At 45.9% G+C, this 25,867-nt stretch overlaps 1 protein-coding gene across 1 annotated transcript in view; it reads right to left on the bottom strand.

Moving 5' to 3' along the window:
- Positions 1-25,867, bottom strand: part of VIRMA (vir like m6A methyltransferase associated) — a 696,173-nt gene that overhangs the window by 382,877 nt on the left and 287,429 nt on the right. The window lies entirely within an intron of this gene.

Below are 25,867 nucleotides of genomic sequence, written 5' to 3' on the forward strand. Positions count from 1 at the left end.
GGGGGCCTTTGCAGGAGAATGCTGCCAAGCTGGGTAGGAATGAATTGCGTGCCAAGGCGTGCCTCGAGCTAGCAGCGCAGGTTCTTTGGTGAGAAGAATGAAAAACCAAACAGCGTCAGAAATCCGTTTAGAAGCATGAAGTGCCAGCTTCCGTGTCTGCCTAAGAGGAAGAAGGAATGAAACCAAGACACCTCCAAACAAACTGCTCTTTGAGCACTGGCTTCCTCCGGCTTTGCCTCTTTTACTGCCTACATACCATCTCCACCCCAGCACTCCCCACTTCCTCGTGTGACTCCTACCACGCCACAGCAGACAGATGACACCTGCTGCAGGTGGCACGGAAAAGCCACCGTCCTCGCTGGCCCACCTCCGGCTGCCGAAGGCAGCGGGACCGCGGATGTCACCCCGCGGGCAGGACGGCCGAGCTGTTGCACGCCGGTGCCCACAGGGAGGACCTGGATCCACAGATGGGGCTGGGGATCACGGAGCCTGAGGAGCGTTCCCCAAGGAAACCCCACGGGAGATGCATTTGCCTCTCTAGGATGAACGTTTCCATCTTATCTTGGTGGAGCTTCAGTAAGCCTTGATGGTCCAGAGCCCTGACCATCTGCATCCCTCTCTGATCCAGACTGCTTTACCAACCTCCTGGTGCTACTCGAGACTTGTCGCCCCCTTAGTTTTCCCGGGTGACCTCTGTCACAGCAGGACTAGTGGTAAGCCTGGCAGCTGGGGAGAGGTGAGGCAGCCCTTGGGGTTAATTAGGAAATATTTTATGTTCAAAGCTCACCTGTGGAAGAGCTCTGCAGCTTGGTGGGTCTGCAGAGATCAGGAGGCAGCACCGCGTTAGCTAACATTGAGAATTTCCCTTTGAATGTTCAGGATTGTTCTTTTAATCTGTGAAAGCTGAGCCCACACCAGACAATCTCCTCACAACCTGTGATGTTCCTGGTATCAGAAGCAGAGGCTTTATCTGAGCAGAGAGAAGGAAGTGTACTTGTCATAGCACTAAAGCAGTTATGCCTAGAAAACACGCAACAATTAAGAGACAGATCTAGGTGGTTTCTTTCTGTGGTTGGGGGGTTTTTGCATAAGTGCCTGCTATTACAGCAGTTATCGAATTTCCATTTTACAGCTCTGTGCATCAGGGTGGCCGAAAGGCTCATGCAGTATGGAAGAAACTGGAATGAAAAAAACAACCTGTAACCCCATGGTCTCCGTGACCTTTTCACCCTGGTTTACAACTGTGGGGAAAATAATCCCCTTCAAATCATGCAAAAACTAAGTCTCCAGTTCTTCCTGCAAATGCTGAACAGAGATATTTGCTTTTGGCTTTGCCTGATCCCTGGGACAAGAAGAGTTGCCCTGACCTCCCTCCCGAGCAAACAGCTCACTGTCTCCCGGAGCCTGGCCTGCTCCCCCTTCCCAACCCAGCTCCACCAGGGGCAGCCGAGCTGGGACGAATGGATTTTGTTCTTTCATGTGCCGCGGTTTCCCCTGAATCCTTTCCATGCGCCGTGGGGCTGCTGGGGCACCGTGGGGGCCAGCACCCCCCTCCATGGCCTCTTGGAGGACAGATCCAGGCACCGGCCCTTCCCCTCACCTCTTCATTTCCAGGTTCACCTGGGCCTGCAGAGAGCCAAACCCCCAGAAATCTTGGCAAGGGGATGCAGGAGTTACGCTGATATCTTTATGTTTAATAACAGCTGTGCTGAAAGCTCAGTGTTTATTACATTATCCTGGAAGGTCAGAGCAGAGATGATGCTGGGAGAGGGGCCTCTCAGGTGTTCATTTCTCCTAAAAGCATACAGTCAGATATTAGTTTCTGGTTGTTTGAGACAGATTGCACTTTTTCCTGGGAAGGAAAAGGCTGCATTTCCCATTTTCAACACTTTCCTTCTTTTCGTGTGTGTGGATATAAAGATCTGAGCTTCACCACTGAAAACACCAAAGTTGCTCATCTCTACCTTGTATGCAGTAGTTCTCTCTGCAAACACTGGAAAACATTACAGCATGGTCAGACACATGACAGGACATGCAGAAGTTTTCTGTCGAGATTGCTGTGCAGAGGTGGGTTGTGTCATGGGGCATCCAAGCTCAACACAGAACTTGCTGAGACTCCAGGTTCCCCCCACAGCATCCCAAACCCACAGGGACAGGGAGATATCCCTCTCCATAGGCACGGAGACAAAGCCTGACAAGTTCTTCTATGTAGACATGATTAGATTTCTCAAAAAAAAAAAAAAAAAAAAAGAGCTAATATGGCTGCCCAGTTTGCACAGGCAGCTGCAGCTCTTACTCCTGACTAACACCAATCTTATTGCATGTTACTTCTCTTAGATGGCATCCTGCCTTTGCATTTGTGGAGCCCAGCAATATGCTGTTTGGAAGGCAAAACACTGAGTTCATTTGAAGGCTGGAGATGCTGCAATGTGTCCCAGGGATTTGTGAGCATGGTGATGGGAAAGAGCTGTATCTGAGACCTGTGGATCAGGACCATCTGGTCTGGCAACAGAAACAGCAGGATCCTACAGCGATGCTGCCTGGTTTGCAGCTGCAGATGTGCAGTTACAACATCCCTGTTATCCAGGTTGGTGTAAGGGAGGGTCGGCTGCTGTCAGTGAGGAAGTTTTGCTTCGTCACCCCAAATACTGTGAGCAAACCGCAGTTTCCTCAACTTTTTTTGCTGTTTAGAGCTAGCACTGCTCTCCAGTGTCTTATTTCTGGCAGTATGAATAAATGCAGAGCAATGCTTCGATGACACACTTCTTGGAAATAATAATACTCATTGCCCATACTCACCAGATGTCAAGCCAGAAAAGACCATGAAGTAATGGAGCCTTTCTCGGTGGTCCGTCCGTCCGTCCCCCGACGGTGTTCTTGGCTCCTCTGACCCTGCCCTACCGATTCCCCATCATTTGTCATCAAGGGCAACACTGCAGCCTCAGCAACCATTACCTGGGAAGGGCTGAGACTCTTAAAGATGCAATTAAATAGCAGACGCATTTAAATGTATCTAGATGGAGGAACAGAAAGGAGTTGATCCCCTCTGGAGAATGGCTTTTGTTTCCCGATGGCTTTTAGCTTTCTCAGCTTCCCCTTTCTCTCCAGCACTGCCGGGTTGCAGCTGCTTTAACTGGGAGAGCTTGAAATGGGTGCAGCAGGTGAAAGCAGCAGTTACAGAATTTGGGAAGCTTAAACCCCCCCCAGTCATTGTCATGCCACCAGTAGTTATAAAAGCTGTACTGGAAACAACAGTGTATAATTAGAGGAGGCGGATGTTTTCACGTTCCATGCCGTTGTATGTGCTGGAGTGCAAAATCCTAGCTGCTTTTCACACCCCTTGTCAGACTCCCAGCTCAAGGACGGTACGGTAAGAGCCTGCAAGGAGAGCGAGCCAGCTCTGCGGGTGCATGGGCTCAGCAGTAAACCCCACTAGAAATCAGCTCACAGCTGGGAACGAGCCCTGGCCCCTAACACCATCTGGGCAAGGGTGCTGAAATGGATCTAAATGGGCAAGCGGCTCAGAGGGTTGTTGGTAAGCAAGGAGCCCTGGCAGGGTTTGCTGCCCTGCAGGGCCAGGACGATGCTAGTGGCACCAGGTGAGGAGAAGAACAAGCGGAGGAGCCAGGCCTGGGAAGAGGTGCCCAGGGCAGCGAGGGCAGCGGAGCAAAGCACAGCATCAGCTCAGGTCCACCATCTCTTTTGGCTGTTTTTTTGCACTGCACAGGAAATACAAGGCAGCCCGTTCTCATGTGCTCCTTCTCTGCAGCTCCTTTGCCACAGGAGGAGCATGCAGTATATGTGAATGCTGAAGACACAGTACCACCACCATCCCTGGCTGTCTGCAGTCTGGCCACCTTTGTGCTGAGCTGGGACGAGAGTGAGGGACCCAAAGCCAATGCAGCAGGGACGCTCACCCTGTGATGACACCTTCTCATACATGTATTTGTAATCAGGCCTTGTATTCAGGCCTTTGTATTCATTTGTATTCAAGAATCACCAGACAGATTTCCTTGTCCCAGCAAATACAGCATTTCTTGAGAAAAGTGCCTACCGTCCTGTCTGTTGCCATCTTCAAGCTTTTCCCTGTGTGACAAAGGCTCAGAAGACCGACAGTACATGCATGACTGGGACCTGCAGGTCTGATTTCTGGTGACTAGACCCACTGATATTCCTGTTTGATCCCTGGGCTCCCTCCTGGGTGTGTGGCCACGTGTTTGGCTCCCTGTTTGTGCCCAGCCAAGGCAGCCTGATGTCCTTCCCCAGGGAGTACTTGGGTCTCTGCAGTCACCCCCAGAGTGAAGGAGGGACCTTTGGTGAACCACCAACCTTCCCATTTCGTAAGCAATCATTGAACCATAGAATGGTTTGGATTGGAAGGGACCTTCAAAGACCATCATGTCCAACCCCCCCTGTCATGGGCAGGGACATCTTCCGCTAGATTGGGTTGCTCAAAGCCCTGTCTAACCTAGCTGTGAACACATTCAGTGTTGGTGCATCTACAATTTCTCTGGGCAACCTGTTCCAGTGCCTCACACTCTGACTCTGACTCATGACTCTGCACCTGGTTTTATTCCTGTATGAGAAAAAATGCTTTTCTGAACAAGTTGCTCCTGCCAAGCTCCTCTCTACTGAACACCAGTTGCATTGGAGAGCATCTGCTTCAAGAACCATTAAGGCTGAATTTTTTACTCAGGGTGAAACCAGCAGAAATTGTATGCACAAAGTCAAAAGCCTCCTATGATGTGGTAAACAGCAGGAGAAAGTGTGTGCATGTGTTGTGTTGGGGGAAAGATGGTGTATCTAGGGTCCCTCCTGATAAACAGTGAAACCATCTGGAGCTCCTGCTAAGGAACTGGGAAACTCAGTTGCCTCTCCATGGGACTTCTTAACAGGCCAAATCTCCTTAGTTACAAGCACTCTGAAGCAGAGTTTAAGGAAACATATATTTATTGAGAGAAGATGTCATTTTAATTTAACAACAGAAGCCGGTAGAGGGTATGTGCATCTAAATAATACAGTGCTGCCCAGCCTGCTGGGTAGGTTTGTCACTGACGAGCCTAAAACCCATCCCTGAGACATCCCAAAGACTTGTCTCTTCCACCCCAGGTTCATGGCTTCAGCCCAGGTCACCCCTTGGGACCAGAGGCAGCCCCCCAGCACATGCCCTCATAGCCTCAGACCAAGCCAGATCCTTGCTCCACACGGCCAACTGTTGAGGGATTTTCCCAGGAGAAGTGTAAGAAGCCCTGGGGATGGCCAGGGACAAAGCCTGACCCCTTCAGACAAGTTCCTGCTGCAAAAGAAAAGCTCCTTTTCCCTCCTAGAGACTCCCTGGGAGCTGCCCCCTCCCCTGCTTCCCTGACGGGAGGCAGCCAGGACCAGTAAGGGCACTGGGAGTCACTGGCACGTGCAAATTAAACTGTCTGCGGGACCACCTACACCATCAGAAAGGTGGGGAGTAGAGAGCACTTTCCTGCAGGGCAAAGTACACTTTCTTCCCCCAACCACCTCTGCAAATAGGCCTGATGGTTCCCAGCAGGGTGGCCACTAGTTAGCTCCCCCGGTGTTTGTAACCATTAGCCCAAGAGCTGGTAGGGTCCAGTTACTCTCCTGGCCCCAAGGCATTCCTTAAGAGTTTAAAGGAAGGCTGTAAGCAATCATAAAACTGCCCCAAAGCTCACATCCCTGTCCAAAGTCTGGTGATGCTGCAGCTCTCTGTCTCCCCTGTTGCCAAGGCCTGATTTTAGCTAAAGGAAAGGGGAAATGGCCCTGTTTGCTTTGGCCGGTGATGCTGGTGCCTGTAAATGCTTTTCTCAAAAAAAAATGACCAAGCACATGCTGAAACCCCGCTGGTAGCCTGTTCCCCCCTGCTGTCTCATAGCGCAGGCTCTTGCACAGTTTGCTCTCAAAATACTCATTTTTAGGGTTAATTTCTGAATGGGGAAGGTACATGTGCTCCCGACGAGCTACACTCTTAATCAAATGCAATTTTTCTCTGGGTTTACACATGTGTAATGAAGTCTGTACTCAAGCCAAGCCTGCAACAGAAATGTTTTAAACAACCTTCCTCTTGTTTGCTCAGTGCCGGAGCAGTATTGACTTAAGAATATTGTCTTGCGGGTGACCTGTTAGAAAAGTTTAAATTTCTTTCGTAACCTGGAGAGAAAAGGGGGCCTCTCATTGAAGCCCTTTCCTGGCAGCAGCAGGAGTTTGTGCTGGGCTCACCGCAGCCCCGCTCCCCAGGCAGCCAGCTGTGCCCATTAATTCTGCTGGAAGGCTGCACCGGCCCGTCATCGGTGAAACGGGAGGGCTCTGGAAAAGCACGAAGGAACGCAGTTGATAATTCCCTGTTTGCCTATGCCTGAGCATACAGGTTTAAACGTATGTAAACACAGCTCCAGAGAAGTGATTTTGGAAGGCTGAGCCAGCGCCCGAGCCTTGCTGGGGTTGGGCTGGCTCCTGGGTCAGGGGGCTGCGCTCCCAAAACACGGCAGAGAGCTGACAGGGGTGATTTCACTGCGGCCAGCATCTTTGGGAGCGTGTAACAAAGCGGGACAAAAGACACACTTCTGTAAGCTGCGGGGGCCGAGGGAGGAAGGGTGTTTTCTGGCACCCCTTCCTCTCTCCAGCTGCTGCTCCCAGCGCAGCCGCAGCAGCACTCCCACACCCCTGTGCCGCCCAGCCGCCTCCGAAACGGCCCTTTTGGCATCAAGGCAGCACATGAGGATCAAACCCGTTGCGCAGCAGCAGCTCTGCTGTCAGGCCGAGCTCTGCTCAGCAGGAAACTCCTCCTCAGCACCGCAGCAATTGGAGCTGGAGAAGCTCTGCGCTGCCAGCCTGGCGCCCCAGAGACAATGACCAGTTTTCACACCGATCTTGGACATGTTGCAGGGGGTCGCTTGGCTGGTCGCCCCAAACCCCTCTTCCCTCCTTAGTCCACAAGTCCACTTTTTCATCCTCTCTGAGGACATTTTCCCACATTATGCACCTGCCTATCCCAAACATTACATCCTGCAAGACCCCGAGTGTCCCCCTGCCTGCGTGTCCCGCAGCAGGATGGATGCCAGCCAGATGCAGTCTCTCCACAGGGACAGGGCTGCCACCGGGAACGGGTGCAGCCAGGCAGCTCTGGCTACCACCATCCTGTGGGGTTCCTCCCGCGCTCGGCTGCTAACAGAAGTCGGGTCGGACAAAGCCAGGCTTTTTCTTGGACAGAAAGCGACTACAGGACCACCTTTGGCCCAGGGAAATTCTGCATCCAGGACCGATGCAGGGTTTTGTTTTGTTTCCTGGGATAGAGGGAGCTAGGGGGGAGGAGGGTAAAAACGTCTGGGGGAACACAGGAGAAATGCCTCTTGATGAAATTTGCTGTTGTTTCCCAAAAATACCTGGGCTGAAGGCTGAAAGCATCAGTGTTGCAATTTAACTCGCATGATGCCACTGCGGCACAGAGGGTTGGGGATGTCCACTGAGAATGGTGGCTAAAACACTCCGAGCTCCCCAAATACCTTGCAAAATGTTGTATCACCTCTTTGCCATCAAATCTCCGCCGAGCACTTGGAGACCCCTGGTCCAAGCCTGCTCTGCACAGCCTGCTCTTGCACAGGGACAAGCTCTGGCCCAAACGCTGCCTGTCCAGCAGCAACCCCAGAGCTGGCAGCTGGGTTTCAATGCTGAGGCTTCTTCAAAGCATGAACAAAGCCGTGATCTCCTCTGACCACCCCATCCAGCAGCTGCTTATCAGACTCTGCCACTGCTGGCTGCCAAGGGGATGATTTTGAGGAAAAAGACAAAGGAAGAGCCTCCTACTTCTGCTTGTGACAACCTCTGCATTGAACTCCAGATGGATTTTTAAGTGTCCTACAAAAGCACAAAATGTGTCTCAAAGGGACTTCAAAACATGCATAGAATAGGATCTCGTAGAGGGAGAGAGGTAAATGTGAAAGATTACATGGATATATATCTGTGTGGCCAGAGAACAGCAGATTAAAAAAATATATTAAACACTGCAAAGTATCAGGTTACAAAACTTCCCCCTGCCAGGAAGTGACCTTAAATAGTCTCTATTTTATTTGTTATCATGAATTTGCTTATGTTTATTTGCTTCAGCCTGCTCCATGCTGTGTCTTTGGCGTGTCTTCTTCTTGTGTCTCTCTTATGTCCTCCTGTGCCGTTCCTGCTCTCCATGCCAAGTGAAGAGGTAAAAGGGACAAAACAGCAGAACTGATGTTTCCAATGGAGAAAGTACAGCCCTAATTAAACCCAACCTTCCTGTAATTATCTCAGGTTAATGTTGGTTTTGTAATGTTATGCCTACAATAATCTGAGTTAAAGCTGTTATATCATATTGTTATTTGTTATATATATGTATTATTATATGGAACAACATGCAAGTCACTCCAGGGCCATCAGCTTCTTGTCACTGCCATCAACATCTCACAAGATTTACTGAGAAAGCATGAACTGAGGCAAGATAGCTAGACATTACCAAAACCCCAGTTATTTTAGATCAATTATAATCAGAAATATACTTCCATGAAACCGTATGCTGGGGCCATATACCCACCTACATAGACATACATTTCCTGTTTATGTACTCGGTCAATTCAGTAATTAAAATCACATTTTTCTCACCCCCAGTATAGCAAAAAGTAAATATGCAACTTGTTTTGCTGCACTGCTCTGTACATCATTGCCGAGCATCAGCCACAAAAGGGTCCAGGAGTTAGTGCTTAGCTGGCAATTTTGCTGATAATGCAGGAGGCAGAGCAGCCTGCTCGTTTACAGCCACCTCACCTCTGCTGACAGAAGTAAAAATGGGCTTCTGTCATTGTCAATAAACAAATTAGAAACTGCTCTAGAGAGAAATGAGCCCCGGTAGCCCCATTGCATCAACAGGCAAAGAAGGGGAAAGCCAGGCCCTTCCAGCATCTGGCTGCAGGAGATGTGAAGAAGGACCTGCCTGCCTGTAACAGTGCTCCTCTCCAGTCCTGGTCTGCTTTGAAGGCAGCCCGTGGACCCTGGCCGGGTGTGGACTGAGTGGGGCCGCGTTCTCCGGGCATTGGGACTCGGAGCTTGCTGGCCCAGCTGACACCGGGCGCTGCAGCTCCGCCAGGCAGTAACGTACATCCTACAGCTGGCGGGATTTTTCCATCAAAACAAGAGGTTTTCATCAGAAAATGCCAGTTCATCAAAATCAGCATGCTTTGAACCAGCAGAGCAGTTTCTAATGAACTTCTGAGAAAAAAGAAACAGATTCTTTTCAGGACCTGCCTCATTCCTTGCTGGTTTCTTGAGCTATACAGTTGCCCAGGACTCCTGCATATGCGGCTCTGGGGGGCTTCTAATATTTCCAGACTTTTTGTTTTCCAGGGCTGGGAAGCCTGGAAACGCCTAACAGGAACAGAGCTTATAGCTCCCTGCAGCACAGGACAGAGCCTGTCATCCTGGAGGATACCATCTCATACCAAGAACATTAGGATTCCCATGCCCAGGGAACAAGGAGCCAGGATGCACTGAACAGGACTCAGATAATGCAAAAGGAAAATTCCTGGGGAAAAAAGGAGGTTTACAGGAACACCAAACACTAAACCCCAGGATTTCCATTCAGGTCTCATACATGTCTACATGTTTATCCAAACTTCATTTAGAAATTGGACATTTGCTTTGTGGTCTGTGAGGAACAAACCCACCACCCATACTCCCACTGCTGGGAAAGGAGAGTGGGTTTGTAAGTCTCCGTCCCTTCCTCTCACTTGTTGCAGGAACTGCAGGTTTTCCTGTGGATTTCTTATGGGAAAATGTATTTCCCTCAGTGCTGGCTTCACTGTATTGAAGGCACACAATTCGTTCTTTTATCCAGGTGCTTATCTCTCCTGTGTTTGATGTTTAGAAGAGCTATTTGTTGATGATTTCCAAGGTGTCGTAGTAACAGATGTTGCTTCTCTTACGTACGCCAGAGTGAAATTGCCTGTTTGAGATCCAGAGATAGGGCAGAATAAGAGATGTACTGCTTTGGCTGCGGCTATGATAGTCTCTTCTTCTGGGTAGACCTTTCCTTCCACCACCCAGGGCAAGACTGGATGTCCAATTGGGCAGGTCTTTTATAACTGCTGGAGGGCCTTCTCTGCAAAGTGCAAGGGCATTTCGTACAAGGTGACAAGCCCACAGCCCTCATTTCCTTACCCACACCGAGCTGTTCAGATGCCTTACCAGCACTGAGCACCTGCAGCTCGGAGAGACCCAGTCTGCAGGACTCATGCTAAATACAGGTGACATTCAGGGGCATTTTGCAGAACTGCAGATACCTAGCTCTGACAGACAGTTTCCAGCCCCCAAAGGGACAAGGCACACACTTATCACCTCCCTCTAAAGTGCTTCCGTTGCTGTTTCTGGTTGATTACCTGTGGTTAAGAGTCCGCTTAGTTATAAGCACTGACTTGACTTCCTCATTAAAAACCCACATGTTCCTCCAAAGGTCTGTTTTAGCATCACCTGATGCAGGCGTGAGCAAAGGACCACCACCTGCAAAGGGCGGCAGACCCTGAGCTGAGAGGAAAAAAGGTGTCCCATAGCTCTGGCAGGATTTGAGGAAAGGCACTAAATACATCTCATTTCTTTTGCTTGTGGAAAGTAAAAGGAGTAAGTGACATGGGGAACAACAGACAAGAGAACATGAGGAAAGATGAAGGGTTTGAGGGGGAGAACAGTTTTCCCCTTGTCACCAGTGAGGCTTGGTGCCTACAGCAGGGGTTATGAGATGCCTTCTGATGTCAAATATATCCTGGTCTGATGTATCACCCTATTTTCCCTACCATGACTTTATTACCAGACCACTTTGTTGCTTTAGTGCATTAAAAGCCTCTGCCAACAAGGTTGTAGTATTGTGCCTCCAGAAGAAACATCCAGAAATCCTCACTGGGTTCAGCGTGGTGCCTTTTTTTTGGTCCATCAGAACTATACGCAGCTCAAATGACCCTGCTGCCCTCTGTAAGCAGGTGGCCACCCCCTCAGAAGCAGAATGGGCACAAGAAATAAAATGGTTAGAAGAGGTTAGGATTCAATAAATGGAGAGACAAACACTTTGGTTCAGGGAATGGCCCATCCTTTTCCCACCCTGATGGACGTGGACTTACTGAACTTAGAGACACACAACTGATCAGTCCTTCACCTCTTTCTCTTTGGTTGTGAGTTTTTGCCCTGTTTGCTGCTGGCAGAGCAAGTTCTGCACTCAGCCGCTCACATCCAGATGTCACAAGAACCGATCAGCACCACGCAGAGACACCTGAACGTGTAACGTGCCCCGCTTTATCGGCTGACCTTCAGCTCCAGCACTACTTCACTCTTAGCCTCCTCAGATTTTCACTATGGGAAAATTTGGGCACTCCTTCCACTGCTTTGGTTTTAATTAAAAACATGGTTTAAATTCCACTCATTATTTTGAAGAAATTGAATAGCTTTAACTGAGCTAAATGTGCGTTTATTCCTTTAAAATCTTTTTTTTTGTCATATGACTTTTCATCTTCTAATTACTCCATAAAGGCTTGAAAAATTACTGATTTCCTACAGTCCATGTTTTAGATGAAGGCTCAATGCCAGTTTGCTATGGGGGATTAAATATAAAGCAAAGATGAAAGAGTAAATGCAGTCCTCTGTGTTCAACAGAGAAGCCAACTGTACTGTTTCGAGGCATGTTTCAGACAGAGCCATGCAAACTGATTTGGAAAGGAAATCTCAGCTGTAGGCTGAGAGATTTCAGTGCTAACTGCAGCAATGCTCTCTCTCTCTCTCTCTCAACTGAACTTTATCAGAAAAACAGAAACATCCTTAGTATTCCTAGCACAAACCAGGCATAGATCCAAAAATATTTTACCTCTGAGTAAGTGGGGAAATGAGTTTTTCTACTGTGCATTCTACTCCAGTGACTCACCAAGCGGCTCAGCCCCCAGCGTAAGGCGTCCTTGGTGATCCATCAGCAGCAATGCTCAGCCAAGCATATGCCATCGCAGTTCACGGGCTGCAAGTGAACTGAAGATTAATTTCACTATGGGTATGAAATGCATATTTCATTATGTCCACTATGTAGATGTGATGTGCATATAATCTCAGCTCAATTTTAATATTAAAGGATGGTAAGTGCTGGTTTTCCTTAGTGTTCTACCAGTGTTGTATCAAATACCATGTTCAAAACAAAGCCCCGTTCATATCAGTTTACGGTGGTTTGTCCCAAATGTCCAGTGGATCCCTTCTCTAGGGTACACACATGCCATATTCCTGTCTGGGAAAAAAAATTCCAGGAAAATGTTCACAGGACGAAGGTTGGCCCTGACCTGTCTTGTGCTGTGGATGTGCTCTCCCACCCACCATCTCAGGATAATAAAGCATATTTATTCTCACTACCGTATTAAGGAAGAGATGCTGATTCTTTAGCAAATCCCATGGCAATACACACCTTTAAGCTCAAAAGGCACAGCTTTATGATAGAGTGGAGCCAAGAGGAGAAGCAAACCTGCTTCCCTCACTCCCCTTTCTTCTCCCTGGGAGTCCATGGCTCCCCTCACCCCAGCCCAGCAGTCCTCTGCCTCCTCTCTGGGCAGATTCAATTCACTGAACCAGCAGTATCCAATGCAATGAGAAAAAACTGAATATTTCCAACTTTGGGAGTTGCATTGTCCCAGCAAAGGGTCTGTGGAGCATGACAGCTGGCACAAGGAAGGGGGCTGGGCTACAGGTGAGAAATGCAGGTAGCAGAAGGTAGGAGTGCCGTGAGGATGTATTATTATTGAGGCTGTATTGATGTATTATTGCATGGCTGTATTGCTGAGCCGCTGCCCCTTTCCCCACTCGGACCCATGAGCAGCGGCAGCCCGGAGAAGGCGTTGCTCTCACCGGTGAGCACGGGGCAGGGCCAGACATGCCAAGTCCTCGCCTGCAGGGCAGTACGATCTGGCTCCCAATCTGCTTTGTAATGACCCAGGAGCCTGAAAATCTCCCAAACCATTACCAATTATTCATGTGTCATTTTTGATGTGTTAGCAAACAGCCTATGGAGACAAGTTGTTCCGACAGTAAGACAGACACCTTGTCATTCTTCATCTAGAGAAGGCATTCACTTTTCAGTAGATATTACATGAAGTCCTCGATGGTTCCTGCTTACCAGCCACCATCTTCAGACCTGATCCAAACCACACAGAAGTCAATGTTAAGACCTGCTGACTGCAGTTGTGTTGGAACCTTTTTTTCTGTCAAAATAAATGCCAATGTAATGCAGGTCTTTACATGCAATATATCCTTTATAAAAGGAAGTCGTGGGCATACCTGTCTACTTTATGGTGTATATTTTTGCAATGAATTAAAATGCCAAACTAAATTTCAAGGACTAAGCTGAAGTTATGCACAGAAGGTATGCAGAGTGGGTGCAGGAAGTACCATGTCACTCGCTGGTTTTGGTGAAAACAAGAGAATGGAAAATGTCCCCCCTCCCACATTTGCTCAAGCATTTTTAAATGAATGAGCAAGATCTTTCACATCGTGGTTAATTACAGAGATGGAAATATGTCTTTCATTCTACCAAAGCATGAGGACCGAGATAAGAAACTAGAATTACAATACAATAGAGCTAATTTCTGAACTCAGCTGTAACTATGGCAACCTTCATTCACAGTATTTAACTGAGACTATAGAAAGACAGTGCACTCAGCAAGCCTGAATAAATTATCCACATAGCTGGCTTACAAAAGTTTCAATGACATGAATTTTTTAAAAAATTAAACTTTCTAAGAAGTTTGTATTTGCAGAAATCATTTGATGTTACCTCTGCATTCCCTGTTCATGTTGACTACAGGGACAGGTCTTTCCAGATGACAGGCAAAGGAAAAAAAGAGGTGAAATACAAAATTAAGTATTAACATAAATTCTAATACAATGTCCTGTAATTATGCAGTTACTGGCACTGTTATCCTTGATTGCATAAAATCAAAAAGTGACACTGGGCCAAGTTCTTCTCTCACTTAAATGTATGTTTTTCCCTCCCATCTTCATTAGCATCAGCAGCCTCAGCTTGCTGCACTGTCACAGTCCCCAGTGCTCCCCATACATGAGCTTGAATAAGGGAGTAGCGTGGTGTTAACAGAAAACAAAACAAAACAGAAGTAATCGATCAATATAGTGACATTTCCTCTCTGCATCCAGCTCTTCTGATGTTCTGGCCTGCCAGGGAGGTGCTTCACTCGCCGGCTGCTCCCCAGCACGTGGCACAAGCCCGTCATTCAGCTCTGCTTCATACAGCATTTTTATCTGTTCTTCTGGTGCAGAAAGTGGCCGTAGCTGACAGAGGATAAAGCAAAAGGGAGAAAAATAATAATTTTCAAGCACCAGATCCAAACCTTTCCTCTTTATATTTGATGTAGCTGCCTGGTTTGAGGCAGCTAGTGAACAAGCTTTCACTTGCTATTTACTGGTGATCAAAAGAAGTGGAGGAATGCTCCAGATCCTGTATTTACTTCAACGTTCACTATACCGATGCACCATATGGAAGCAACCACACCGTAGCAATACTTGACAAACCCTTGACTAACCCAAAGATTGGTTAGTGGTGCTTGGACACAAGAAAGAAGGAATTTCTAGTTCACAGGGATGGGCAGATTTCTGGCAGGACTCTTATCACTGAAGCTCTAACGCGGTCAGGGATGTGTGGCTTCCCAACATCATACTATGCCTGATGATCTGGCCTTGGTAGCAAAGCCAAACAGGCTTGGACGCGGTCACAAAACACAAGGTAGAGGTGGCAAGGCACCTGGAAGAATTAAGATTGCTGTTGGCATGCTAAAATCCTGAAAACATGAGGGTCTGGCACTGTGAGTGCTGTAAAGATGGTGTTAAGAAATGACCCTGGAAAATGGTACAGCATGGGAAGAGACTCAGTCATGCTATAGTCCTTTTTCCCTTAATCAAATTTTCCTTGTTTCATATAAAGAGAGACCAGAGGTTTGTCTATTCTCATAGGTCATCCTTAAATATTTGAAACTAGCTGCTTTTTTTTTTTTTTTTTTTTTTTTTTTAGGAAGACCTGGCAGCAAAACAACATTTTAAAACTTTTCTTTCCTGACATGACTGGAATGTTTGGGTGTGAGCCTTGCTGCAGTGAGCATTGCAGCCTAAATGCTGTGTGGCAAGTCCCGTGCCTTTGAACACAAGCTGAGCATGGGGAGTGCACTTCATGTGAACATGGGAGCCCTAATATATCGCCGTCTGGAAGCAGTTCAGATGTCGACGATGCAGAGTTGCTACTCAAAACTCCACGTGGCTGAAGGACACAACACACTGACCTTTACTACAGCCCTGGGAATGTTACAGCAGCCTGAAATGACTTTCTAGAACTGCTCCCACTGCTCGAGTCGGAGAAGACTCTTTGCCAGCACTGGTGCGGACACTGTGCCTCTGAACAAAGCACCTTTTTTATATGCACTTTTCAGAGACAGGGGAGGAATTATCTCTGATTCAACAGGGCTTTCAGATACCCTTTCCAGATTACTACAGTGGTTTCATTCAGTTATGCAGGCTTCAAATTAAAAGTTAATGAAAACTAACACACTTCTCATTTCTCCTGAGGTGCATTTGTTCTCTTATTTAGATGGCTGAGAAAAGTAAGTCAGAAGAAAATTCCTCCTTGTTTGACAAAGGGTGCAGGGACTCTGAGAACTGCCTGGCAGCACATTCCTGCGTCAACACCATTGCTGTCATTTTGAATCAGCCGTGCTCATTTTCCAAGTGCGTGTTATAGCCACCTCCCACATGGCAACGCGTGTGCAAGTGAAGTAGCTCTGATGGGCACCCTTTGTCTTCCCAGGAAATGACTTAAATGGTATCCTCAAAAAGCTGACAATTGGAGAGTAGTAGAAATTACAGACTCATGTTTGGCACGGAGTGTCATATTCGCAGCTGTACTGACTGCTTGCCAGGAGCCGTCTGCCTACAGAACATGCCGTCTTCCAGTTGCTCGACCTGAGATAGTTCAAGAGGGTAAGAGCAGTATTAGAGAAGCGAACAGGCTTTCTTTTTGCAGATTTCTCTTGCTTGGTTTTATAGCTCTCCTCTGGAGGAAAGCGAGCTTGTTGCCAGTTTGCAGGTGATGGCAGATTCAGGCAGTGGTTTCCAGATTAACCTAAGGCATTGCTTTTTGACTCTGGGTAAGGCATCCCTTCATTATTAAAATGCAAGAAACACACAAACCTTTGAATCTTACCTATTTTACTCACTGATACATGCAAATACAAACCAGAAAGACTTGAATCTAGGAAAATCACTGGGATTTTTTTTTTGCTAACATCTTTAAACCCTTACAGCTTCATAGCCCCTGCTCTCCCTAATTCCAGCTCTCCTTTTATAGCCGTTCCTGTTTGCTCCTAGCAATCATCTTGAGTCATGATGCTGGTACTGCATATACTGCAATAGACTCAAGCATTACTCTTTATACAATTCCTTTATCTAAAATACACGTAAAAAGTTCTTGTTTTTCTCAACACAGCAAAAAGCAGGCAGCCAAACAGCAGGAGCTCACCTGTGCTCACATTCAAGTCTTTTCCAGAAAGCCCTTTGCCCCAGTGTTCTCTTTCCTTTGAGTGTCACATCTCTGAACTCATTTTACTGTGCCCTTTGCATTTCTACCCTTCATTTTTTATGTGGTTTTTTTTCCTCTCTTACATGCACATGTGTGACTCCACAACTCATGGCTTAACCACTTTCTGTCTGTGTGTATCATTTACCAGTACACTGTATTACCAGCCTGTATGGGACATAGTATTACTTAATTTTGTGATACTGGTGCAATATTTTGGGAGGTTGTAGCCATATGTTTGAGTTAATGCCTAGGCTGTGGTGATACTGCTTAACTTAGGGTCAAACATGATGCATTGTCCTTTAGGGAGGACCATTGCTCAATAGTTTCACTATGCAGGACTGATTACTTTGTATCATACCTCACTAACAACTATGCCCTTGAAGAAGAACTAAAAGACTGATAAAAAGGGAACATCCTGCCCCAGTAGGCACCAAAGGCCAGATGATTGCCAGAGAAGCATGAAGTCAGAAAAACTGCAGTAACTAGGGGAAAGGTAAAGGCGGCAGGGGGAGATCACTACCACTGACTCAATTCAAGACTGGAAAGACTTGCCCCCCCATACCTGCAAGGAGCATGCTTGCTAATTTACATAGCAAGAGAGGCTAATTTAACTAACCAATAGTAGATGAGATGGTGACTATTAACCAATGAACATAAATTTAGGTGGGTTTTTACTAAACATGTAACACAATAAATACGTTGTAGTTCTTTGGTGTGGTGTGCTAGCTTTGTGGAACTATCACCTAGCACCCATCTTTGCGCAAACATGAAATAAATAAATATCTTGGCTCTCTGCATAAGATTGGCTTATTGCACACCAGGTATCAAACCCCACTTATGGGCCAACAAGGTGGATTGCACTGTTTTGGTTTTCAGTAATCAGAGTCATTTAACTGCTTCCTCATGCAGAATCAATTTAATGTATTTTTTTCTCATCCCATAACTTTCTCTTACTATTTTCAACAAGAGTTGATGTGATCACAGGCTGATTACATTTTGCTGGATGAAAATGGAAGTAAGTTACAATTGCACATGTGGGATTTTGCAAATGGCCAAAATGATGTTGGGATAGAGGCATAGGCTGATGGAAAGAACAAAAATCGCTCCTGGGGTGTGGCTTTGTAATCCCTCCTGCTCCCCTGGCCCCGCTTGCAATGCCCTTCCCTTCTGCCAGAGACTGCTGCCTGCCCTGCTCTGCCTGCTGAGCAGCCTGTGGAGCCCTGCCCTGAACCTCTCTGTGAAATGATCCAAGTTTAAAAGTGCTTTTGGGGTAGTTCCCAGCACTTCCACTTTAAAGTATGGCTGGATGCGCTCTTGCATGAGTGGCGACCTGGAGGGCCTGGGAGGGGACATGAAGGAGGAATCAAGAAAGAGCTTCCTATAAATGAGGGTATACAGCCGGACGACTTAAACCAGACAGGTGACAGAGTGAATAGAAACATACGGACCCGCCCTAGGGACCTCCAGAGTTATCTGTTCTTGTGCCTTTCACCTGAATGGCATTGGTATGACTGAGACAGATTATACAAGACCGTAGTGACACGTTGCAACCCAGATGTCCACTGGGTGGAACAAAGCACTCAAGTATGTACTTCAACTGTGAATCTAATGTTTTCCCTGAATCTAATGTTTTCCATTGAGAACAAACAGTAAGGTAGATTAATTGCTGTGAGCACTGAAAACGAATGAGCATGAAGACTGTGCCTATGATGAAAATATTAGTGAATGCATTTGTTTTCTGAAGGTTCAAAGTAAATATTTTATTCATTGTCTCATATGTGAATGCATGATTATATCAGCAACACATATTAAAAAAACGAGTATTGTGTGCTACTGCATTTTGCTAAGGAAACAGAAATACTGACTTGAAGTCAACCAGTCCTTATTAACCAAAGCTGTAATTTAAAACGTAAATGCCTTTCTGAGCTCATCTATTCTAAGCTGGATAGAGCCCAGCATGTTTCAGTTTTTAAATAACTCATTCCCATGACCTTTGCAACTCACTACCTTACACAACAGTGCAAAAAAGAGCCTCATACACATGACTCAGGCTGCCTTAGGGTTGCTGAAATTTAAGAAGGCAGCCTACATAACATTATCACAAGCAAAAGGAAAATAAAAGACTGATTATACAACATCCAGCCAAATTGAACAAACCACTGCAGTTGTATAAAGCTGTGGGCTGAAGAGATGCATCCGAAGTTCAAAGAAGTTTTAAAGAAACAGCCTGATGTGGCAGGTGTTTAGCCCCAGTGTTTAGTATCAACGCTGGTAGAAGAAATAATCCTTCCTCTCAAAATACTACTCTAAAACACTTAGCTTGCAATCTAGACATACTCCAGGACATTTGAAGCACATTGAGTAAAATGATCGTGGGGAAAGAGTAAGGTGCCAGAACTGCTAACTTGCAAGCCCAAAATCATCCACAGGAAACATATGCCGTGGTCTCCTGACAACGAGAAGGGTAGTGGTCACCTTACGCTTACTCAGTGTCTTCCTGATGCTCCCAGATCTTTCTGGAGGTTACTCAGAGGCACAGCCCGTCTGTGGGGAAACCTGTGATCTTGCTCCACCTCCCTGGCCTGTGCCACTGGGACATCATTGATCTCTGCAACTGAGTATGCAGGTTATTGGGACTTGCAAGCTAGATCCAGCCCTGGGCTAGAATCCAGAGCCAAGGAAGGCACCCAGGTGCCAATTCAGGGCAAAACTAGAGTGGGGATCCCTAAATGACCTTCTAAAAAACTCCCCGGGACAAGAAGGGCACGCCTAAAGCAGGCGTGTTAGAAATGGTCACAGTCAAGCCTTCTCTTTTGATTAAAAGCCTGGCACAGGAGCACAGCTTTGTTCTGCTGAGATCTACAGGATCTCTCAGAGGGAGGTGTCTACCTCCAGTTCCTGAACACCACAAACAAAGCTCCAACTTCTCTTGTAAGACATAGTGTTGCTCCTTCTGCCGGTTCCTATCTTATCATGTAATAGCCTAGTGGCTAAAGCTTAGTCCCTGTAACTGGAAAACACTGGTATAATTTTCACATTCAGTCCACACTGCATGTTTTTCCAGGCAGGTACAGTTACCGTCCAGCTGTAGGTCAGCTGAGGTGAGGGCAATCCTTCGCCCTGCAGTGAAGACTGGTCCCCAGCTCACACAGGGATCCACCACAACTTTGGCTCAGGGTCAGCAGCTGGGACTCTGTAACCTTCTGCTTAGGGCAACTACCTGGAAGAACAGAATAATTTACTGGATCTAGCCCTAAGACTTCAGACCGTTTAAAATTATTATATTAGTTAGATTACATTTTTAGTTATTTGTCTGTGGCTAGACCCAAGCGAACTCCTTTCCAAACCACCGGGAAAGTATTTTCCTTGTTTTGAGAAGCACACTGTCTACGGACAGGCAGACAAACCAGATTGAAGGTAAGAGGATAGAACAAATACATTTTTGGTTTGCTGTTTAAAAATATAAACTAAATATGAAGTATAAAGCAAACAGTAAATATTTATGTAGGTGGGTTCACTTCAGATAATAACTCTATTTATTAACCAAGGAAAACAGTAACCTAACTCATCTTTCTTCTACAGAAAAAAAAAAAAAGAAGTAACAAAAGCTTACATATTTTCATCAAACAAAAATTTCAAACCCCAAAGGGTAAGGCTGGGTCTTATTTTCCCAGTATTTAGGCAAAGGTAAACTGCAGGAATGTAAATAGGAGTGAGAAGGAGGTCATTTCTGTCTGGTATTCTTTCTGAGCTTCCTTGTTGCAAGTGGAAATGAGACCTGGTCTAACCCCGGGCCCCGAGACATCTAAGAGACTGGTTCGGAGTCTCCTCTTGGTTCTAAATCCAAATTTCTAATTTTATCTTCCATAACCACTTTCCACTCCAAAGTACACCTTCATGCTAAGAAGATAACACCAGTACTTTAAGTCATTGGCACTGGTTCCTCTTCCTCACTGCTGGAGAAAATATTGTTCTTTAACATTCACATTTGCCTAGTGAGATCTCAAATCAGCCACCTGTTTCTGTAGAAAATCTTTTAGACCATCCTTTAGCTTTCCATCTCTTGACTCCAGCGATCTCAAGTAGAGACGAAAGGCCGTATGCAATTACCAATCTCTAAACAATCTTTAATTTCAGAAGTATCATATATGATAAAATGAAACCGGGATATCATTGTTCCAGCAGTTTTAGGCAAATAATATTTTGTCTGTTGCTAAGTGTAAGCTATTCTTTTTCTGGAAAAATGCAGGCAGATTCCTCTCTCCTCCCAGCTTTAATCTCCACTACTTCCCCCGGAGCCTACTGAATCTTTTGCACGGCAGCCACCATAACTGCAAATGTAGTTACTTTTTTAAGTGACTGTAACAAATAAACTTAAAAAATGCACATGATGAACTACAGCTGGAAAAGGGATCAGCCCCTCCAGAGCCAAAATAATTTCTGGAGCCAACCTCCTGATATCCTGAAACTGCTTTTTCATAGCACAGACAGTGATAATTCTTGAAGCTTGCCAAAAAAAGTATTTTCCAATAACATTTTACTACAGACTTTCCTTTACTTCATCAAGTTGTCAGAATGCTGTATTCCTCAAACTGAATACCAAACCCTGAAAGACAACCCATGTGAAGGGTGCAAGGTAGTGTACGACTCCTAGCAAATGCAAAAAATGCATTTAGTCCTCTGCTAATGAGATTTGAGGAATAGAAAAGTGCCATGGTTTAACCCCAGCTGGCAACTAAGCACCACACAGGTGCTTGCTCACTCCCCCCATGTTGGGATGGGGAAGAGAATTGGAAGAGTAAAAATGAGAAAACTCATGGGCTGAGATGAAGACAGTTTAACAGGTAAAGCAAAAGCCGTGCATGCAAGCAAAGCAAAACAAGGAATTTATTCACCACTTCCCATGGGCAGGCAGGTGTTCAGCCATCTCCAGGAAAGCAGGGCTCCGTCACCCGTAATAGTTACTTGGGAAGACAAACACCATCACTCCAAACGTTCCCTCTTCCTTCTTCTTCCCCCAGCTGTATATGCTGGGCATGATGTTGTATGATAAGGAATATCCCTGTGGTCAGTTGGGGTCAGCTGTCCCGGCTGTGTCCCCCCCCAACTCCTTGTGCCCCCCCAGCCTCCTCGCTGGTGGGGTGGGGTGAGGAGCAGAAAAGTCCTTGGCTCTGTGTAAGCACTGCTCAGCAGTAACGAAAACATCCCTGTGTTATCAACACTGTTTTCAGCACAGATCCAAAACATAGCCCCATACTAGCTGCTATGAAGAAAATTAACTCTATCCCAGCCAAAACCAGCACAAACAGGATAGTGCAAGGAAGTCCTGGAGGGCAAGAGGCAACCGATACAAGCTGAGCAAGGAAAATTCTGATTAACTACAAAGAAAAAATCTGAACAATGAAAGCAGTGAAGCACTGGAACCGCGGCTCCGGCAGGCTGGGGCACCTCAGTCCTCAGAGGTGTCCAAAATGGGACTGGGCAAGTCGTGAACAACCTGACCCAGCTTTGAAGTTGGCTCTGCTTTGAGCAGGAAGTTGGCCTATAGGACCTCCAGAGGTCCCATCTGACCTCAATTACTCCATGATTCTACGAAGCTGGATCCCAACTGCTGAGTGAAGCCAGACCCAGTGCTTCGTTTCAGAAAGGAACTGAGAATGAAGATACAAAGGGCCTCCGGGGGGGACAAAATAAATCAAACTATCCCTGGGTCCTACAGTGACAGCAAAATACCCACTGAAAGCAATTGTCTCTGATTCCCCATTGGCCTCCCTTTTAGAAAGGGCAGGGGAGAGACGAGTCATGTGGCTTAGTGCTGCTGGCTTAGTCTAAAGTTGATACTTATGTTTTTAAAAAAATCACCTTTTGCAGGGCTCATTGTAAAACTTCAGAAACATTCATCCTACCCAGGAGCCCAGCTGTGTTAAAGGAGGACAAATGCACCACCCACAGCAAACACTCCCTGAGAGGGCAGCAAGACGCATGAATGTACAACCGAAACCTTCCTTTGAAGCAGACTGAAGATCACAGGCCATCGCTCTTTGCAGGTACTCCATCTGCTTTGAGCTCTACTGACACATTTATTTTTGCCATGTAATGCTCCTGATTTCTGCTAAAAATAAATTACTGCTCTGTGGAACAGCAGACTTGCATTGCTGTCACTGCTTCTATAATGCTTTCTGGGAAGGAAAGAAGATAGTTTAGTCTTGTCCTATTCTTCCTGTTTATTCACTACATGGCATATTTTTGTCCCTTATTTTCCCCTTTGTTAGGCTTTTCTTTCCGCTTTCAAAACTCGTATGACTCTTCTATTTTTATTTTTCTGCCTGCTCCAGGTTGGTATGGCAGCATGCCAGGTGGAAGTGTTTGATCTGTGCACACAATTTTGAGACAGGTTTTATGAGTGACTGCTCTTTTCAGCAGGCACAGGAGAAAAATGGCATTTCTGAAACACTGTGTGCAAAGATAACCGTAAAAATGTTAAGCAGTCAGGATATATACAATCGATTGAAGTATTACCCCGTGTTCCTGAACTGGCTTTCCGTAAAACTGAACCAATAAAATATTTAAACATTAGGCACAAGAACTTATTTAAACTAGATGGTTATTACAAACACCTGATTTAAAAGGAAAATGGATTTTGATGATCTGTAATGGAGTTTCTCTGGAAATGTGTGTAGAAAGCTTTAGGGGAACTACTGCAGCACTTCAGCTGCAGGGATAATGCATAGCTGCCTATCGATTCTGCAATGCAGAATTACCCACTGTCGGCAACGGGCACAGTAGACAAGAATTGATGTCTTTTGTTACGCTCAGATGATAATCCTTCCATCCAGGGAAACAGAGAGACTTCACATACCTTGAAGCAGTTACAAGTAATTGCTTTTCCATCAGTCCTAAAATGTTAAACATGGAACAACATGTTTTTATTCATTAAAATGATTTTTATTCCTTAGAATCAGCAAAAATGGACTGTTGCTCAAAGTGCACAAAAAGGTCTTGGCAGCAGCAAGATGAAGAAAAGGAAAACCTAACTTTCCAGTCAGATTGCAATATCCAACTTCTGGCACACCAGCAAACTCGCATCAGCTTGAGGAGCAAAATGTCAGCCAAGTTTTAGTACTTTGTCTTTCATTTGCAGGATTTATACACAGCTGCCAGGGCCGAATTCTCTTCTCACTCAATATTTTAAAATTCAAATTCTGTCTTTTGTTCAAAGAGATAGGTGGTATCAACAGGATACTGTGAGACAGGGAGCCACAGCTTCCAATACCAGCTCTAAAAGTAGCTTCTCTCCTGGCCTTCAATCAGGAAGAGAAAGGGATGAATAGAATAAATACACAGGGAGCTATAACACTAACATTTCATTTTCACAGCATGTTATGGGGAATTGAACTAATGGGCACAAGATGTTCTCAAGACCAAAGTGCTAAATGCTAATTATTTTGTGGATTTTTTTTTCTCAATAGGCAACTCTAGACAGCAACATTCTCTTTAGAAGTCAAACATGAATCCACTCTACAAACCCTGTACTTCCAATCAGAAATAGAAGGTGAAGAGTGGTGACTGCATCCCAATCCATTTCTGTATATCTACTCATACAACTATCACTCAAATATACCCAGGCACAGGTCTCTCTTCCCACAGCGTTTTACCTTCTGATGCCTTAATTGTGCCATTGTGCACATCTTACGTAGTCTTTAAAAACATTTCTAAACTTGGGTCCTTTACAGTCACTCTTGCTGCAAGTAGAAAATTATGTAAATGGTTGTTGTTAGAGCACACTCTGCCAATCTAACCATGTGCTACCGTTAAAAAGGAATGTAAATTATTCATCTTCCATGCTGTTTAATGAAGTCTTTAATGTACAATGGTGTCTGTCAGATGGGTTTTTTTTATAATTCTAAAATAGGCCTCAAAGAGAAGATGATGGTGCACTGTTCTAGATAAACAAATAAATGTCACAAAAGTCATCCACAACACCAAAAAATGAACATTTTAATACTCTGTGCTTCAATTACTACTGTGGAAGACTTGCGTTTTTAAAGATGGCATAATTTTATCTTTCTAGCTGGTTTTCACATAGAGGGTCACAGGACAGTTCTTTCCACTCTCTTATATCCCAAGTAGACCTCTTGAGTCTTCTGGGCACTAAGTACAGATTTTCGTTTGTTTCCTCTACTGGTTTCAGTACACAGCTGTAAACATCCTACCAGCTGGATAAAGATGCAAGCACAGTCAAAATCTATGTTTTGTTACAGCTGCTAAAGGAATGCTAATTGCAACACTCAACAGGCTAGCCGAACATCTGCTGGCAACAACACACAGCAAAGTGGGCATCCCAGCCACCCTGAAAATAGAAAGGCATGAGAGCACGTGCATCTATAAACAGAGCAAGAGATGATCAAGGAAATCAAAATGTTGTTGAATTTATATACTTTCCGTATTCAAAAATTTACATGAAGAGTAAGGCTGGATTAAAGTATCTCAAAAGTGTATGCAAAATTGAATGTTGCCCTAGAGATGTGGAACGGGGACAGAATTGTATCTGACAGAGGGGAGAGAAAGGAAGAAGGGGAGTCCACTGCTCCTGTTGCACTGGTAGGAATGACAGGTGCTGCTCTTCTGGGGAAGGACTGTTCCTTCTTGATAGCCATTGCCCTCAAACCATTCCTTGCTGGCAGTGGCAGCAGCCAATGTGGCGCTCTCAGAAGCACAGGACAGAGCTGTCCCTGGTTGTTTGCACTCCGTGGCAGCCTGTTTTGCCTGGAGTGATTGTGGTGAAGGCTAACCACCAGGGAGCAAAGGAAAAACACAAACCCCAAATGTTGCAGTACAGGCTTCAGTGGTCTCTTGCAGTTAACGTGCTTTGTGACTATTAAAGGCACTTCGAGAACATTTCAAGGGGAAAAAACCCCCACACCAAACCACGTTTCCCATTCTTTTAAAATTAATTCAGAGTAGAAGTGCATACGTGCTACAGAAGTTTTCAGACATTTTCCCATTTTCAGTCTCCTTAACAGGCAGAAGTTAAATGACTCTGACTCCTGATGAAAGGAGCGTGGGGGGCAGGTTGCCGCAGGGGTGACTATGCAGCACGGCCGCACTTGCAGGACAGCGGGACGAGCCACCACGGCTTTCCCTTCAGCTCCTCGACTTCGGCGCCAGCGGGAGGCCGGGGGCAGCCGCTTGTCCAGTTTTTATCTGCAAATCACCCGCAATCACCTGTAACATCCGCGTAGCGCT

Source organism: Accipiter gentilis, chromosome 2 (assembly GCF_929443795.1).
Source record: "Accipiter gentilis chromosome 2, bAccGen1.1, whole genome shotgun sequence".
NCBI classification, from domain to species: Eukaryota; Metazoa; Chordata; class Aves; order Accipitriformes; family Accipitridae; genus Astur; species Astur gentilis.